General features: G+C 42.2%; 1 protein-coding gene across 7 annotated transcripts in view; it reads left to right on the forward strand.

The window, feature by feature from the left end:
* Window positions 1–17,190, forward strand: part of DTNA (dystrobrevin alpha) — a 233,837-nt gene that overhangs the window by 96,057 nt on the left and 120,590 nt on the right. Inside the window, exon 1 of one of the 7 annotated variants that reach the window (XM_040586904.1) lies at window positions 6,423–6,473. The exons of the other annotated variants lie outside the window; for them this stretch is intronic. The gene's annotated coding sequence lies outside the window, so the exon portion shown is untranslated. Of the gene's footprint in view, window positions 1–6,422; window positions 6,474–17,190 lie in introns of those variants that run through there. 7 annotated transcript variants of the gene reach the window in all.

Here is a 17,190-nt window from a genome sequence, read left to right on the forward strand (position 1 = left end):
CTGTTCTAAAATTTGTGACAGCTTAATGATTATCTCAGATAAGGGGCGGGATGAGCTCTCCACATCAGTTTCCCTTGTAGTTTGTGCCAAGCTGTGAATATAAAATGTCAGGTTCTAGTTATACAAGCACTTTGTCTGATACATGCAGCACACTTCCCTTGATATCCTTAAACTAACTACAACAAAGTGGACCAGACATGCATATCAATTTTAGCTTTTTGACTGCTAATGTCATGGTACTATTTTCAGTGACTTTGGTTTTATCATGGTGGCATTACTGCCAGTGAACTACTGTAGTTGAAAGGTTGTTGGCATATCCCTCATAATTTTGAAAATAAAATATCCTTGTCTCCCTCTGGCTGAGTGGTGAAATCACACTACAGTGGCCCTACTTGATAATTTTCTCATGAAAGACTCAAATCCTAGAGTTAATTAAAGCATGGAATAAGTATCTAGGGAGGCATACATAAATGCTAACAGGATTCCTACCACATAGCTACAGAGGCAAAAATCAGCACGTATAGTCTATGCTAAGCTGAGGACAGAAAATCCTTAGATCTCTTACAAGGCAGAATTTTTGTATTTTGTGATAGATGTAGCCAAAAAGCCCCAAATGATAACAAAACCACACAAAATTTGATAACGATGATACATAAATATATCCCTAATAATCACAGGGATTAAATGTTCTGGGAGATTGTATAAAGCTTTGTATTTGCAGGAATCTTGAAACCCATTCCTATCAGAGGAACCGGGACCTAGGCTCTGAAAGCAAGGAAGAGTGCTGTGTCTGACTGAAACTGCCAGGGAAACTGTAGCAACCAGAATTATCTACTGATAACATAATCTGGCCAGTGCTGCAGGCCAGATCATTATGGAGAAGAACTGCATGATCCATAATGATAGGTGATCAGAAGCATTGTCAAGCTTCTTGCCTAAAAGCCCCAGTTCTGAGAAATCCATTGGCACTCACCATCTGCCCCCGGCATCAGCGGGGGCACCGGCTCAGAGAGAAGGGTGCCACCTCCTGACTTCTACCGTCCTCCTTGGCTGGCCTCCATTTTCACCCTGAGGTTTGTTTTTCTGTACTGGCTTGACCCTCTTTAGTTTATGCTGGTTAGCTGAGGTAAGAGGAAATAAATGGATGAAGTAACCCAGAGCTTTTGGCAGAAGTCCTCCTCGCTTTTCTGTCAGCAGCGGTTTGGACCGCTCTGGCATAAGGGAATTCTGTAGAGGGTCTCTTCAGGCCCTGGATCACCTAGATTTAGGTCTGCACTCCTGTAACTGAATTTGCTCATTTTTAAAGAGGTTAGGGTTTGTCTACTGGAAGCAGAGCCTTAGGAGATGGAATGATACCATCTGCTTTAAGCTTCCAACTTGGATGCAATTCAGAGGACAGCGTTAGGAGCAGCAATTCCCTGTAACTTCATGGTAGAGAGGCAGGTGTCTCTGTGCGGGCAATTGAGGTCATTCATGTTACATGCTTAAAATAGAAGATACGCAAATTCAGATTGTCTGCTCTCCTTACCTAGTCTATTGCTTACATCTTTTTATGTCTTATATGTGATTTACCATCGAGCCACTGAAAGAAACCTCGCACACTTTTAAACTTGCCTGCCCGATGTAAAAAAAAAAAAAAAAAAGCATATACATTAGATCCTGACTGCATGCCCATTACAACACACGTGCCCCCAGCATACGCAGACGCCTCGCTCTGAAGTTGCCTGGCAGGTGGTACTGCGGCATTGCTGGGTAGCTGGGGGGGGGGGGGGGGGGGGGGAGGCAGGGGAGAGAGAGAGCCTGAGGCTGCTGGGCAGGACCGGCAGCAGCCGCATTGCTTTCAGGTGAGTGGCAAGAGGCGGGTGGCTGAGCTGATTGAGCCCAGATGGGTTTTGAGGTGGTTTGAGCTATTGCCTTGTAGAAACATGTTAAAATATAAATGAAGAAATGTGTTTCAAATAAAACTGCCTTTGCAGGAGTGTAGAAGTGACCACAGTGGTAGGGAACCTAATTGCTAATGTATTTGCGAATTGTTTTTTAAAATGTGTCCTTTTGAGAACCATTAGAAAAAGGCTATTTCATCAAACCACTCCCTGGCCCCTTGCGCTTGCATGTTTGTTCCTTTGCTTTGGAAGTGCTTGAGCTGTCACTCTGCTATATAGATGTGCTCCAGTCTTCAAACATTTGCTCTCCCCAGTGTTACGGTGCTGCTTCATACAGTGTTTGCTGGCCTTGTGTTCAGTCCCATAGTAACCATTCCCTGGGAAGGGCAGCAGGACGAGGCGAGGAACATGTCAAGCACCCAAGATAGAAAATGCAAAGCCAGACCTGACAAAGTCTTGACATGGGTGGCAGATATTTGACAATGCTTTGTAGTGGCCAGTGAGTTCTCCCTAATGGAAGGACAATGCATTCAGAGTTTAATTGCAACCAGAGGCACGCACCGAGCAAGGAACTCTGCTCATCAAATAATCAAAATGATTTTTTGGGGCTCTGTGGGTTCTTGCACCATAGGGCTTGTGTGGGCTTTTGTCTGCCAGTGGTGTGCACTGCCGGCTACCAGATACTTGGATCCTCAGGGAGGGGGAAGGAGAGGCTGTAAAGACTTTGGCTGACACAACCCTTTTTCAGCTATTTGGAGATTAAGGCTGCAGTTTCTTAATGCAAATTTTCTGCCTGCCTGCCTCAGTGCAAGGTTTCGCCCCCATGCCAAACCGTGGCTGCTTGCTCCTGCTGCTGCACGCTGCCTCCCCAGCAGTGCTGGAACCAAATACTTGTGCCATGAAGTGGCTCAGCCACAGAGATTTTTCTGCATTGTATTTACACTGATCTGGCCTGAAGCATTATTAATTTGAAAAGAGCACCCAAGTCAGCTTGAGTCCAGACAGGCTTGTTAGCACTGGTGCAGCCATGCCAGGCGGGGGGGCTCACAGGCTCTCTGAAGCCATGCTGGACCAGTGCTGTTGGGGCTTGCAGGACCCACATCTCTGAGGAGCCCCTCAGAGTGGTGGTAACATCCGAGCAGCTCTGTGAGGACTTCCCTGGGTGCAGCATGGCAGGCTGGGAGCCAGAGCTGGCACAGCATCTTGCTGACCCCCTTTGGAGCCATCTGGGTGCCCCTGTGCCATGCCCACTAGCCCTGCCGAGACACAGGCTGGCTCAGCTGGGATGCAGCTTGTGTCAATGGGGCTTAACAGTTCTGGCTCTTTCTGAAAGCAATCTGAGTGCTGGCCTCTATTTGAAGGAAAGCCTAAACCTGATCATCTGTGGCTTAGAAATCTGACAGCTGAACAAACCCAACCACAGGCATTTGTTTGTAATATTTTGCAGTCTCCTGGGGTCTGCAGCCCAGCCTTCAGCCATCTGGGCAGCACTAGGGATGCCTTTCCTACCTGTCGATGCAGGCAGCTGCCCAGCACCAGGGCAGGGGTGCCGCAAAGGCAGCACAGAAGAAGTCAAGCTGTTTGTCAGGCGAGTGGGGGCAGTGAGAAGAGATGTGATTCCCTGTGCCGTATCCTGCTTGGCTTCAAAAGTGCTGGAGCAGTGCCGCTACTCCATCCCTTCTGCTCACACCACATTTTAAAGGGAGAGTCAAGTCTTCACAGCTGCTGCAGACTGAGTTCCTCCAGAGAGAGTCGGTTCTCATAGGAGCCAGGCTTTACCTTTATTTTGTGTGGCTTGAGTATTGTGTGAGAGGATCACTTATCCCATGGCAGTAGGAAGAGAGCCCTCTAAAAGTCTCAGTAACATGTCTGATGAGAAAATATTTTGATGGAAAAGCGGCCATTCGTCCTGCAAGTCCAAATGTTCTTGATGCCATCTGTGTAATGAAGCCCCCGGCCAACAGGTGTTTAAAGAAAAGCAGAGTAACCTTCCTTTGAGTGCATTTGACATTGGCTCAATCTCCTGTTGCATTTTCCAGGTAGTGTATTAACTGACTCTGTTCCAGAACAGTAAGCACACAATGATGCTTCAAGCCATGCCCGACCCTTTCCATACAAAAGGAAGTGCTGCCTGGAAGCTGGTTCCCACTTGTCTTAGGAGCATGGTCCAGGTGCCTAACTGTGTTAAAAAAAGTGAAAGGGTTCAGAGCTATCCCCCATTACTGACAAGCACAATTTCTGAAACGGGCTTGCTTTTCCTGCAGGTCCGCTGAAGTTTGCTACAAACCTGTAGGAGTGAAGGAGAACTGAGTTTGGGGGGGAAACACAGCAGACGAGGTAAAGACTGTTAAAGGGTGAAGTCGTGAGCGACACAAGAAGTTGCTTTTAGCCTTGGGACACCAGAGTAGACATGAATTATTGAAATTATGGCTCTGTTAATCTTTGTGTTGTCATTCCTTCTATGAACAGTGAGCAGGTGCTGTACGTCCGCCAGCCCTGTTGAGTGGGAAAGCCCTCTGGTCAGGGAGCCTCTGCTGGGGATCCATCCTGCAGCTTCAGCTGTCTGACCTGAATTATTTGTTGGTTCGGAGGGATATTACTCTTCAAAAGCCTGTGTTCCTTTCTTTAAAAACAGGTGATGATGTCCTTTAATAGTCCATTAGGCTCCCTCAATAGGTTTTCTTTTTTTGTTGTTTACTTTATACACAATTAGAGTGAAGTCACTGCAAGAATACAAGACAGACAGTAACCTTAATAGGATGTGCATGGTAGGTTTGCTTGCCTTTCAGCTTTTAGGGTTTTTTGCAGTTGTTTGTGTGTAAAGTACTTATCGCAGAGTTCACAAACGACTGTGTAAGAACTGAAACTCAATCACATTATACAACTTCAGGATGTGCTTTATGGGCTATCTGTTCTCCTAATAGTCAGTATTTGGGGAAGAAAATGCACCATGTCGTAACAATTAAGAGGATTATGCCTTGAGTAATTCTCTGAGGAGAATCCTCTTGCACTGTGTGTTTTGTCCCTGTATCCAGAATGCCAGACAGAATTTCAAAAGTGAATACATACATACATACCTACTTCAAGGCAAAGTAAGGTGACTTTTCCAGGAGCCTCATTGCTCTTTTCTGTCTTCAGAGGTCTCTTAGAACATCTGCAACTCTTAACATGTACAAAAGTGGAGCTCTGTGAACTCCAAACCCAGCCTTCGCTGGCAGTTGTAGTAAGATACAGATTGCACAAACAGCTTTGGCAGGTCCTGTATGAAAATAGGGTAAAAAAATAATGAATTACCTTGGACAGAATTTGACTCTACTCATAAAGCAGTAAGAAAGAATGAATTAGTAGTTACTATTTTATTTTTATTTTTATTTTGGACTTTCTGACGGGGGGTGTGTGGTGAGATCCATGATAGTAGTAGCTGTTTTTTTCTGTGTGCTCCATCACATTCAAATGGAGAACTGAGTAGAAAAGTTGACCTTTTAATGGTACAGTTGCAAGGCTACATTATTACGTAAGACACTCCTGGAACAATAGTACCTTTCACACCTTGAACAGACTTTTTATCTTGGAAAGGAGAAGCAGTTACTCCAACTCAAAATGCCTAGCAGGTTTTGGGGAAGGCTGTTTGCTGGGAAAACCGTATTAGGGCCACTTCAGAAAAGCCTGGCCCTTCAGAGGTAATAATTCATGTACTCAAGTACACTTTGCAAGGCAGACTTTAAATGTATTACTAAGATGTCTCAGCAGTGCAAGAATTCATTTAAAACTGTAAATCATCAATGTTTAACTCAGAAGGCTCTGTATGGTCAGTACTCGTGCTTAATCCAGTAGGGCAGTGCTAATAATGATTATTTGGCATTTTCCAGTTAAATACCATTCTGTTCCACAAGCAAGTAATTTTGTAAAAGTTTTTTTTTCCCAGGCCAAGGGGGTGGAGGTGCATGGATGTTTTGTATCTGAAGGTGTAAATCTGGTGTTTGCCACCTGTACTGGCTCTGCAGCTATACCATCACGTTTCTGTCTGCCAAGCATGATTATGTGATTGCAATTCCTATGGAGATAGGGACCTAAATTTTGAAACCAGCGAATGGCAGGAGCAGAAAAACAGGATCAGCTGTTTAAGGGATCAGTGGTGATTTCATACTATTGACTCATTGGTTCTCTTAAAAGTAAATCCGAAGTCCTCCTAAGAAAAACCTATAGTTGTGTCTTTCTTTTTAGACTTTGCCACAATTTAGCTCTCACAGGTGGCATAAATCTATCTGGATTAGATTTGCTGCACAAGAAAACAACTCTGACTTTTACTGGGTGGGTGGACAGGAAAAAACCCACAACTTTTTGTCAGTCTTTTGTGTTGCAGCAGCTGGATTCATTGCTGCTATAGCAACACACCACATGATGAGGTGTATTAGATTGCTCTGCACAGAGTACGAGGGGGAAAAGGAGCACAGCTCCTTGCTGAAGGTAAAGGCTACGCTGGAGTTTCTGACGGAGAGCTGGGGAAAGTCAAATGCTACAGTTCCCAGCACATGTTGTTCTCCGCAGAAGGGAGTAGGGGTGCACGGTAATATTAAACTGCAGAACCAGGTAAGGTACGACTGCATCAATTAACTTGAGATCTTACCCTCCTCAGTGTGTCAGCACAACTTCCCAGAAAGTTTTCTCTTAGTTTTTCCAAGTGGGTGTTTTTTTGTAAGTTAATTTGCTAATATGACATTGTGAATACATTGACAGTGATTTAAACTGTTAGAGACGCACCCTTACTGCAGGGAGACCATTCTTTCAGCTTAGGAGGTGATTCCCCTAAAATCAATGCAAAAGTGAAGTTTTTTGCTGTTGTTTCCACTTTACTTAAAGGTGTTGAACAGGTTTTGGTTTTGTTACTATCTGCACAGTGGTTCAGAACATCTCTCTTGTCAGTCAAAATCCAGAACTTTACCTACTTCGTGGTTTTTATTATCAGTACTTTTTAATGGTGTGCTGTCTTTAGTATTTATTAAGATTTCTTCCTCCCTCCCTCTGGATCAGCTGCATCAGGGTGCCTGAGTCTTCTTGGAAGTGAATTTTCATGTAATTTCCTCCTTCAGATTCTATGCTGCCTCCTTAAGTCCAGCAGTTTTCTTAATGCAGCTAACCAAACTTCAGTGTACCTGTAAAGATGTGGAAGTGGACACAGTGCCACAGGATATTATGTTTTTTACCCAGTTAACCATTCGTCCACATACAGGTAAATAGAAATAATGTCAGCACTGAGTTTATGCTTATTCAGATCCATATCAAACAAAAAAATACTTACTCTCCCATATTCTCTATGCACCTTTTTTTTGCTTTTACACATCTCTAGGTTAAATGTGACAGGCTTTCAGGTAGCATCTGTTCAGTGGAGGAAGACAACAGTACTTTAGAAAGGAAAAAATTGAGATCAAACCAGTAGTGGAGAGGGTGGAGAGCATGTCTGAAATTCAAGTTAGATGGTTCAGTACTTTTCCTGCTTCCCATGAGGCTTTTCCAACATTTTTAATACTTTTATTATCTGCAACTTAGAACATATTTCTCCCTTACCATTGAGCTCCTCTTTATTTCAACAAATAGTTGCTTTTTTCTCCTGACCACATAAGAGATGTTTAAAAGCCTCAAACTTCCACTCCATAGGTGATTCCGCTTACACAGATAACAAGAATCAGAGGCAGAAACCCAAGTGCTTTCATGCCAGTTTAGGAGCAGTGGTGAGGCTAAAGACTCATCCACTCCCTAGTTCTGTCAGAAAGCTGAAGAGACATGGCATGGATGTGTGTGTAAAGCCAGTCCATGGGAAAAGCTCCAGTGTGTTTCACAGTAGACAGATATAAAATGTAAGAAAAAAGTGTCCTGCCCCACTACTTTTACATAGGGCATAGCAAGGGTGTGCAGAAGTGCAGTCTTTCTCTACTGCTCTAATTAAAAGGTTTCAAGTAACCGTTGTGTTTCTCCAGGTATTTATATCCATGGTGATCTAGTATTTAAAATCCTTCATCACCACTGCAGGCAAATTGGAAGCTTTCCTGTAGAAACTGAGGCCTGGTGTGAAAGTCAGCCTTCCCCTCACTCAGCCCTGTTAGTGGCAAGAAGCAACAGCCTGATTTACGGTATAAATAAACCAAGTCTGAGTGATAGGCAGCTTTGCCACGAGCAAAGAGTAAGTGTGCTTTGTGTGACACTGTAGGAGCTGTGTGATCAGAGCTCAGATTTAAATGAGACTTTTCCAGCTGTAATGAGGTGACTTTAACAGAGGTGAAGAAAGAAGCAGCCGTCCTGCCCATCAGCTCCCAGGAGGGAATTTGTGAAATAAAGAAGTATATAAACAAGCAGTCTGTTAATGATCCCAGAACAAGACAGGTTCGCAAGGAGCTGAGTCCGGATTCTTGAAAATGAGGATTCAGAAAGGGTGGAAATCTTTGAAGGGGAAGATTAACTGTACAAGGAAAAACTCAAGTAGGACCTTGATTTAGCTCTGATTTCACCAGTTCAAACAGAGCAAGGAAAATCCAGATGAAATTATCTAAGCAATAGGAGCTTAATCTATCTAGATTTAGGGACCTTGTTCAATTGGGTGAATGAGAAATCTAATTCAAACACACAAGAGCTCTTTATCAATAATACAGCACATCCATTGTGGCCCAAAGCATAAAGCAAGTGATGCATAGTATCACTAACACACTATCTAACAGACTGTCACAGAGATACAGTAAGGGTGAAGTTCTCCAGGGAATTAAAAAATTAAGGAGGAGACAAAGCACCATCTAATAAGTACTTCCCTCTCCATGAGTTTGTCTTTCTAAAATCACAGCTACAATGGTTTATCACAAGGAAGGGAGAAATGGAAGTGAGAGTCATAGGTGCTCCATTATTAAGCAACAATAGCAAAACAAGATAGAAAAGAGTGTCTAGCTGGTCATCTTTGCTAGAGTAGCAAAAAGGGAAGAGGTTATGTAAATATGGGTATGGAAAATCATATTCATGGTGAAGCCTGGTGAATAGAAGGAACATGAGTACTGTCAGCAAAAGGCAGTTTCCTTCACCAAATGGTGCTCCTTTGCATGGGTTTACTAGGATTAGGTTAGATTCTACGCATGTTCTTAAAGATTGCAATCCTGGTCATGGTCTGGTGAAGAATACTGTATGTTCAAGTATCGCATTTTGTCCATTTTTAGGATCTGTGAGTACATATGAACCTTCCCCCTTGGACTTTTGTTCCGTTTCCTTTCTACTGTCTTATTAATCCCATTGAATCTCTTGTAAAACCTTTGAAACAAGGGGCAGTGTCTTATATATCTATGTCTACAGACTGCACAATGTATTAAAACCCAGTGCTAAATGAAAGCTCTGAAAGGTGCAGTAAACCAGGTTATAATTCTTTATAACATATGGGTGCCTCTTGTATGTGAATCATCTGAGAAAGTCAGGGAAAACTGCTAGAACGTACTAATGTACCATTGGAATAATTTCACTGCAAAATTTTGCTTTTCAGATTTTACCCAGCATTAAAACTGTAACTCACTAATAATGTAAAAAAATTTATAAAATACGTCTCATCTGCCCCACTCCTGTAGATTAATATCACACAATTTATTAATAAAATAATCTTTTTTCTGGTTTTGGATTCATGGAAAAACCAAACTGACCCCACTGGAAAGAAAAAAATAAGCCACTGGACTGACATGACTGTGTGTCAGCCTCTGAGAAGAAAGAAATCTGGAATCTTGATTAGTAGGAATCAAAACAGACACAAATTTTTAGGGCTATGTAATATGATGTGTATATGCCTTGTATGCAAATAGTAACGTAGGCAAAATTCCAACACGGAACAACTTGCAGTGACTAATTGATGTAGGAATATGTGCAGTAGTAGGAGCAGGCCAGTCCCTCACTCAGCTGTCAGATGGCTGAGATATTTTTCTAGAGGTAAATATGTACAAGGATGATTACAGTAGCAGACACTATCTCTAGGAGCTTGGTCTCCGCATCCAAATCTTCATCTGGCTCAAATCAAAATGGGAAAAACCTTTTCTAAAAGGAGAGCTAACATCTCCAGGGTCACATCTCAGATCAAAAGTGGATGTATTGATAGCAGTCCAGAGTGTCTTCCTCACATGCATGACCTGTGCTCTCAGGGCCGGTTACTTACAAAAGATCCAGTCACTTGGAGCATTCAACATGGAGAATTAAAGAAATTTGCTGTCCTTGGAAGGAAGTCTACTATGAAAACATCCCAGGAGAAACTGGTTCAGTTCTTCATAGAGCACAAGAGCTTATGGCATCAGGATGTTTATCTTGGATGTCTGTAGAGCTAGCTCCAAAACCCATTTCAGCTTTAAGAGTGTGCTGAAAGAGGGCAAACGCACACACCACTTCTGGAAAATGAGGCTCTGGCTCCCAGGCTGCCATGGCCACTGAGCAAGGAGAGGAGGCTTGCATATGAACGCCTCAGGGAGAGATCCACATGGCCACATTTGCCTGGGGTCAAACTTCCTGTAATTCTTCCTCTGAGGAACTTGCCTTCAATATTGCTGAGTCCAAAGCGCTCACGGATCACAAGTCTGTGCTAGGGAACAGTCACGAGACGTTAGCGCTACCCTGCTTTCTGGCTCGTTGCATGTTCTTTTCTGCAGCTGTGAACCATGGAGAACTTCGAAGTGCACTGCAGAGCAAAAGGGTTTGTTCAGTCTCCTGTTTCCAGTAATACAGTCTGTTAAGGAAGAAAATGCCAAATGCTGTGACACCCTGAGAAGAGATCCTCTTTTCCTGATGGAGCAGCAGAGGTACAGCCAAAAGAAAGCTCTCTGAGGTGAAGGTGAGCCTCTAACGCAGAGACCCTAAACCTTAGAGGTTCACTTGGAAATATGGGCAGAAGGTTACTTTCAGTGAGGAATTAACTTCCTGTGAAAGAACGAGAGAAACAACCAACAGCTTCTTTAACCAACAGCTCAGAGTATCTGGTGGCTCTTACTGATGTTAGATCTTTGAGAGGAAAGGGAGCATAGCTTCCTCCCACAGATTCATCCACCAATAAACCTGTGCTGAGAGAGTTTCTGGCTCTGAACATCGAAGACTAAAGCTCCTATCTAGATCCTCTGCTAAGGAAAAGCTCCCCTCTGTGATTATACTACCTCCTTTGTCAGCTCAAGGCTGTGCTAACTGATTAATCTACAAGACTTCTCCCTCCCTGCCTGCCCCGTGTAAACCAGCCCTCGTACATATGCTTTTGTGTATGCATATACGCATATACACACAGACGCACACACAGATGCACTTAAAGTGAGTCATGTATGTCATTAGACACAGCTTACTGCGTTTGGGTTGAATTACTTCCGTTTTCATGGTTTCCAAAAAGGAAGATCACTGAAGAAAAGATTAAATGCCACAAGCTCTTTTATTAAAGATAAGTGACCTAAGAAGTGCTGTCACATTGGGTCAAGGAGAATAAAACAGGCACAAACTGCAAGCCTCCCCTTCCTTTTTTACTGAGCAGGTAGCCTGTTAATTGTGCCAAACTGCGTGCTGATCTGCGATGCTGAAGTAACTGGCTGCCTAGAGGCTGACCATGCCACATTCACTGTGCACTGCAGCAGCGCTGGACTGAAAGCAACGGGATTTACAGGGCTGAGAGGCACAGTGCCACCTACCTACTAACTGTAATTAAGAATATTATTTCTCACACATTTATGTCACGAGGGGAAGACTAAAAGCCTGTTAGCTGTCTTCAGTTAGGGATATTTTTGTGTGGAGTGCTGTTTAGAATGAAAAGTGGCAGATTAGACTTTCAAGCACCCTTCGACAGTGGCAGCGAAGGTGAGGGCACACTGAGGAATGCTAATACTGGAAAACTAGGAACATCTTGATTGTTAATTCTGCTGAAGTTAGCGGAGGAAAGCAGGGAAAAAAAAAAAAAGGTGTGGGTTTTTTTTCCTTTTTATAACCCCTAGGCTTCATACATCACACTTCCTTATTGTCAATTTGCTCAGGAAACCACTGCTGACATCTCCCCTACGGATTTAATATCATTCCAGTCAGGCTATCTTTCACTTATATTGAAGATTTCTTGGATTTTTACCAGCTTTAAATTATATTGAAAGTAGGCAGATGAACATTTAAATTAAAAGGTTAATTGAAACTGAAATATTGCACTGGCACACTTAATTTGTTTCAGTTAAATTGTTTATTAGCTTAATTAAGTATTTACAGAACCAAGGCAAAAAAAGTTGTGCATGTGTTTCCACACACAGAAAAGTAGATGTACTTGTATTCAAAAGGTAAATAACCACTAATAACTCTTAAAAACAGTAGCCTGTAAGAGTATTTCCAAAGCAAGGAATGTTCTTCTGTAGCCAAAGTCCTAATTTTTTATGGTTTCCTATCAGTCACCAGTTTCTTTTATGATTCTTCAGGGTTTATGAGCATCTTCAAAGGTGTCAAGAGAAAGAGCTTACGTTGTACAAATGCTTGGGCCAGGAAATGCTGGTAAGGTCTTCTGCCTGACAGAAGATGACCAAATACATGATTCTTTTTTCTTCTTAGTGGACTTTTTGAGACTGATAAGCAAGATCCTTGTGAGGAAGAGTTGTCAGAGAAATCTGTCTGCTTTTTCTTTTCCCTAATTGGAGAGGGCTCAGGCTCTGCTGGTGGCAGGAAAGGGAAGCAGTGATTCATTCTGGCTTTCCTGGAAGAAACCAGATTTTAGTTAGTTGGCTTTTGTAGGGTGCCTAACTTAACAGCACAGTCACAGGAAGATTTTTTTTCTTCCTTTGAGAGAACTGTATTTCCAGTCTAAGGGGCAAACTGAACACCAATAGTGACACCAAAATTAAACTAATCAGATTATGTCTGTATGAACATAAGTGGGTTTTTTGACAGAGCAAGTATGTTCCAAAATAAGGAGTAACACATGTGATTTGAAATATGTTTAAACATGAAAAATGTGCGTTAATTGGATTATTTTAAAGAAGTTTATGTTTGAAAACATCTAAGATTAATAAAAATGCTATTGTGCAATTTCCTATTCAAAGAAATATTACGTCTTTAAATAGCAACACAAATGGATTTATTTTGTTTTTCAATATCTAATAGATGGACTATTTGAAATTCTGCTTTATCCCCTGTATTAGTTTCCTGACAGGATTTCCATCATCAGGCTTTAGGGAATACACTTAAGCACTGAGGTCTTGAAGCTATGATAATTTTTAATCTTTAGCAAGTAACCAGTTAGACCTCACTGGCTTTGTAGCATTCAGACCTCTGCAGATTTTACGAGGTATTTTGCCCATTATAGCATCTGCCTCAATTACACAGATGGATATGCTGGAGCAGTATCATACCAAAACCTCCAGTTCGTGACAAGTGGGAAGGGTGCTTTTATCCCCCAGCATGATTTTGTGAGTTTGTGCATCTTAGCAGCACTGCAGGAGAGGAGACAGTAGGTAGTTTCAGGCACTGAGGTAGATACAAAGGTCACAATGCCTCCTGTTTTGCTGGAAGTGTGGCTGTGGCTCTCTTCAAAGAGTATTATCCTACTCTGTAACTGTCAGTTCCGAGCAACTTAAATGTGCTGCCTTAGGTGGCTTGAGCAACAAAGCCTAGTCCTTTGGCCTTTAATCAAAACAGTTACTGTTTGATTTTGACAATCTTTTGCCAGCCATGTATTGTTTTCCTCATGCAGTGCACCCACAGCTCCCACGTGAGCAGTTACCCGCAGGTGCGAGGTGCCCAAATGCTTTTCTGGTGCACTGCTTCAGGCTGATGTGTTGGTCATGAGTAGGCTGACCAAAAAATACCTGTTGTTTGGGGTTTATTCCATGAGCCTGGTGTGTTTGTTCCAAGTTGAAACATAACTGTTGACCTCTGAAAACTCTGTGTGGAAAGGTACAATTAAGTGTCTTCAACGGGCTTTGAAAATACTTCCAACACCGTAGTGTGAAGGACACCGACTGGTACCCCTTAGTTTCCCAGCTATATGTTCATCGTATTTCCCTTCTCATTTGCTATTCTTACTGCCTTCCCTTGTCTGCATTGCCTCTCTCTGCCATTGGTCCTATTCCTCCTCCATGCTCACTACATATATGCACTTTTTTGCCTCTGTTCTGCTATTCCTTGGAGGAGACTGGCATTTTCTAATGACCAGATACTCTTCATTCAAATCTGTCCTTTAACATTTACACAAGGAATCTCTTTTTCTAGTTCTCCTCACTGATAATCCTTGCACTTTTTCATTGTCTTTAACTGTTCCCATATATCAAGGTTTCTCTTTGCCGTGTCTTTGGTCGCAAGTTTTTCCTGTGTTCGTTAAGCACTGGTTATCTGTGGATCCTTGGTGATTGGTGATTGTTATCAGCATTGTGGCTACAATTATGTTTACACTTGGTGTAGGTCAAATTGCTGATGTTATTCAGAGATATTAATTAAACTTCACCCACGCTATTTCATATTGTTGCCTTGTGCCTAATAAAACAACCTTATTTGGTGCCTTACTTGTCTGATCTCTATGAGGCATTGCCAGAGCCCAGCACTTGCTTGGTGTCTGTTAGGGTAAAAGTACTGAAGGCTTCTGGTAGACCTTTCCCATAATGAAGCCCGTTTCACTCCTGAAAAGAGCACCAGTTTCAGGAGGTAGAGGCATAACATAAAAATTTATAATGCTTATATCTGAAGTACCCCTATGTGCTTGTGTGCTAGAGACTTGGAAACACCTTCCCTAACTGCTGAGATAACATGAAACAAGTGCAGCTTCTGCACCTTGAACATGGAACAGCGCATGAATGAGAGAAGGTGATGGTGGCGGATTGTGAGCGGAGACAGGGAACCACCTGCTTGTGAAGGAAGAAACTTCTTACAGCTGCACCATGTGTAATGATACGAAACCAGCTTCTGCTGTGCCTTCTTTTTCATGTTGTTGCTTCACCTCACTGCTGAGTCTCCTTTTCAGAGTGATTTTATTACAGTGATACATTAAATGCAGGAAGATGGAGCAATCCTGAGCAATGATTAGAAGCTGAAGAAGGAGGATGTTTTAAGCCAGCCATTAGTAGTGTTTTTTTTCTCCCAGTTGGTAATGTAAAATCTGTAAATCACATAAATAACCTAAAAGCAGAATGAAATAATTATTCATTTTGGGCCAGGTTTTGATTTTTAAGAGCCTAAGCATAATTATTCTTGCACAAGGGACCTTCTAATGGTTTTAAAGCAAACAGAATTGGCTGCAATGCAAAACCTTGTGCCTTCAAACCAGCAAGCGTGCTGGTCTGGGCAAAGCGGTGAGGCAGAGTCCCATGAGCCAGACCATCACCAGCTTAGACTTCTGCTGGGTCTGGGTGGCTGCAGGCTTGGGTAAGTGTAACAGCCTTCCAGCTGTCAGGGTGCAAAAAGAGTATTCGCTTCTGTTTTCTTTAAATGCTTGGGTTTGTGATGAGTGTACACTAAACCACCATGTTTTACAAGAGAAATTAGAGTTCTAAGTCAAAAGCTCGAGAAGGTGGATCATCCTTGCAGGAGGAATTAAGAGTCAATACACCTGAGACTGTGTGCGGCCAGCACTGAAGCATGGTCTTTGTGGGGCTGCTTTTGCCAGCCTGCTCTCTGCTCTCTCTCACTTAAGCAAGGGGTACACCTCAGCACATTTAGTGGAGCTGCATGGAGAGAGAGAAGTGATTTAAAACTACTGGAATTGTAAGAGTCTTTTTTTTTTTTTTTTTTTTTCCTAAGGCAGAGAATGTATCAGGTAGGTGCAGAAATAGATTGTGCAGTTCAGAAATAGGTTTTGAATAGCAGAACATCCCAGGCCCTTAAGTTTTGGGTGAAGTTCAAAGAAATGCTTCCAGAAAGCCAATTCAGAATTTAGCCAGACCATTCTGTTCCCATTTGGCTCTCTAAAGCCTAGGAAATAAGAAGTTTAATCAGCATCTACCAGTGCAATTAGCTCAGAAATTTTTCCTCAGTTTGGGGTGTGACTTGGCAATGTAGAGAACAGCTACAGATCTGAAAATAGTGACACAAGGAGCAGAAAGTGCTTTGGCTCCCTTTTACTAAGCTCACATATGTATATTTTGAATTCTGACCAAAACCCAGGATAATATGAAGTTGCAAATAGTGGAAGGACAATGATCTCAACAGCTGGTAAAAAAAATAATTAAATTTTCTATTTACCTGAAATTTCCTACCTTTGTCCTTAAAACCAAAGTTTTATGTGTAAATTGTAATTTCTAATAGAAATAAAATACTTTACACAGTGTATTTTAAATTGAGGGCTACCACGAGAGAATATGTCTTGTCTTCATAATGCTGTCAATGCAGACATTAATTTTGTGCAATTGTAACTGTTGGAAGGGGGTAGTAAAAACCTGAAGTCCCATTCCAGTTTCTGAAATTCTTATCTTTTAGGAAAGTAATACTAGGGCTGTAAGTGCATTCTACCTGGGAAAATGCTAATCCATGTTCCCCTCCACTACAGGTGGTCAGATGCAAACAGAAAGGTCCCGCTAGTGTGCTGGAGGCAGAGCAGACCGTGACTCTGCCATCTTCAACGTATTCCATCTGGCTTTTGCAGCTTCTTGCAAAGGGCAGGACCGCATGAGCTACTGCTAATTAGAGTCCTGTTCCTTTAAATTCCTGTTGTATCCGATGAAAAACTGGTATGTGAAAACACCTGCAGGCCAGGAAGAGGAGTATAAGTGGTTATGTTTGCATTTTAAAATAACTGCCCCTGCCCCCACCCCTGCCCCAATTTATTGCATAAAAATAGCCAATATTTTAAACCTTTCTTCTGGGAGTGTCCCATGCAACCTCTGTGTCTTTTTATCATCTCTTTCCTGTAGTCACTTTGGTAGTTACGCTTTTCCTATCAAAATTCTGGACAGCTAAGAGATAGATTACTTTCACAGGAATCAGTGACTGAAATTATTACATCAAGGTCATTAGGTTAATTTCCTGTCTTTGTAAAACAGCATATAATTCTAAATCCAAAATTATCTAAAGTGGATAAAGATGTGGAAAAAATGAGCTGATGTAATGGTGCGTAAAATCTCCCATCAGCGAGTATTTCACATCTGCCACTTAAGGATGAGCAAGATTGTGTCGTTTATAACAAATGCCACCTTTTCCATTGAGAATCTTAGAGTAATTAAAGAACAGAAGTGACTGTTGATCCACACATTGCCATCATTCATTGCTTATCAATTGTTATTTCTGATGTTGCTGTTCTGTTGTCTTGGCTCCCCCTTGATTGGGAATCTGTTCACATCACAATTTAACCTTGCAGCATTCTAATTTTAACACTGCA

The sequence above is a fragment of the Falco naumanni genome, chromosome 3 (assembly GCF_017639655.2).
Source record: "Falco naumanni isolate bFalNau1 chromosome 3, bFalNau1.pat, whole genome shotgun sequence".
NCBI classification, from domain to species: domain Eukaryota; kingdom Metazoa; phylum Chordata; class Aves; order Falconiformes; family Falconidae; genus Falco; species Falco naumanni.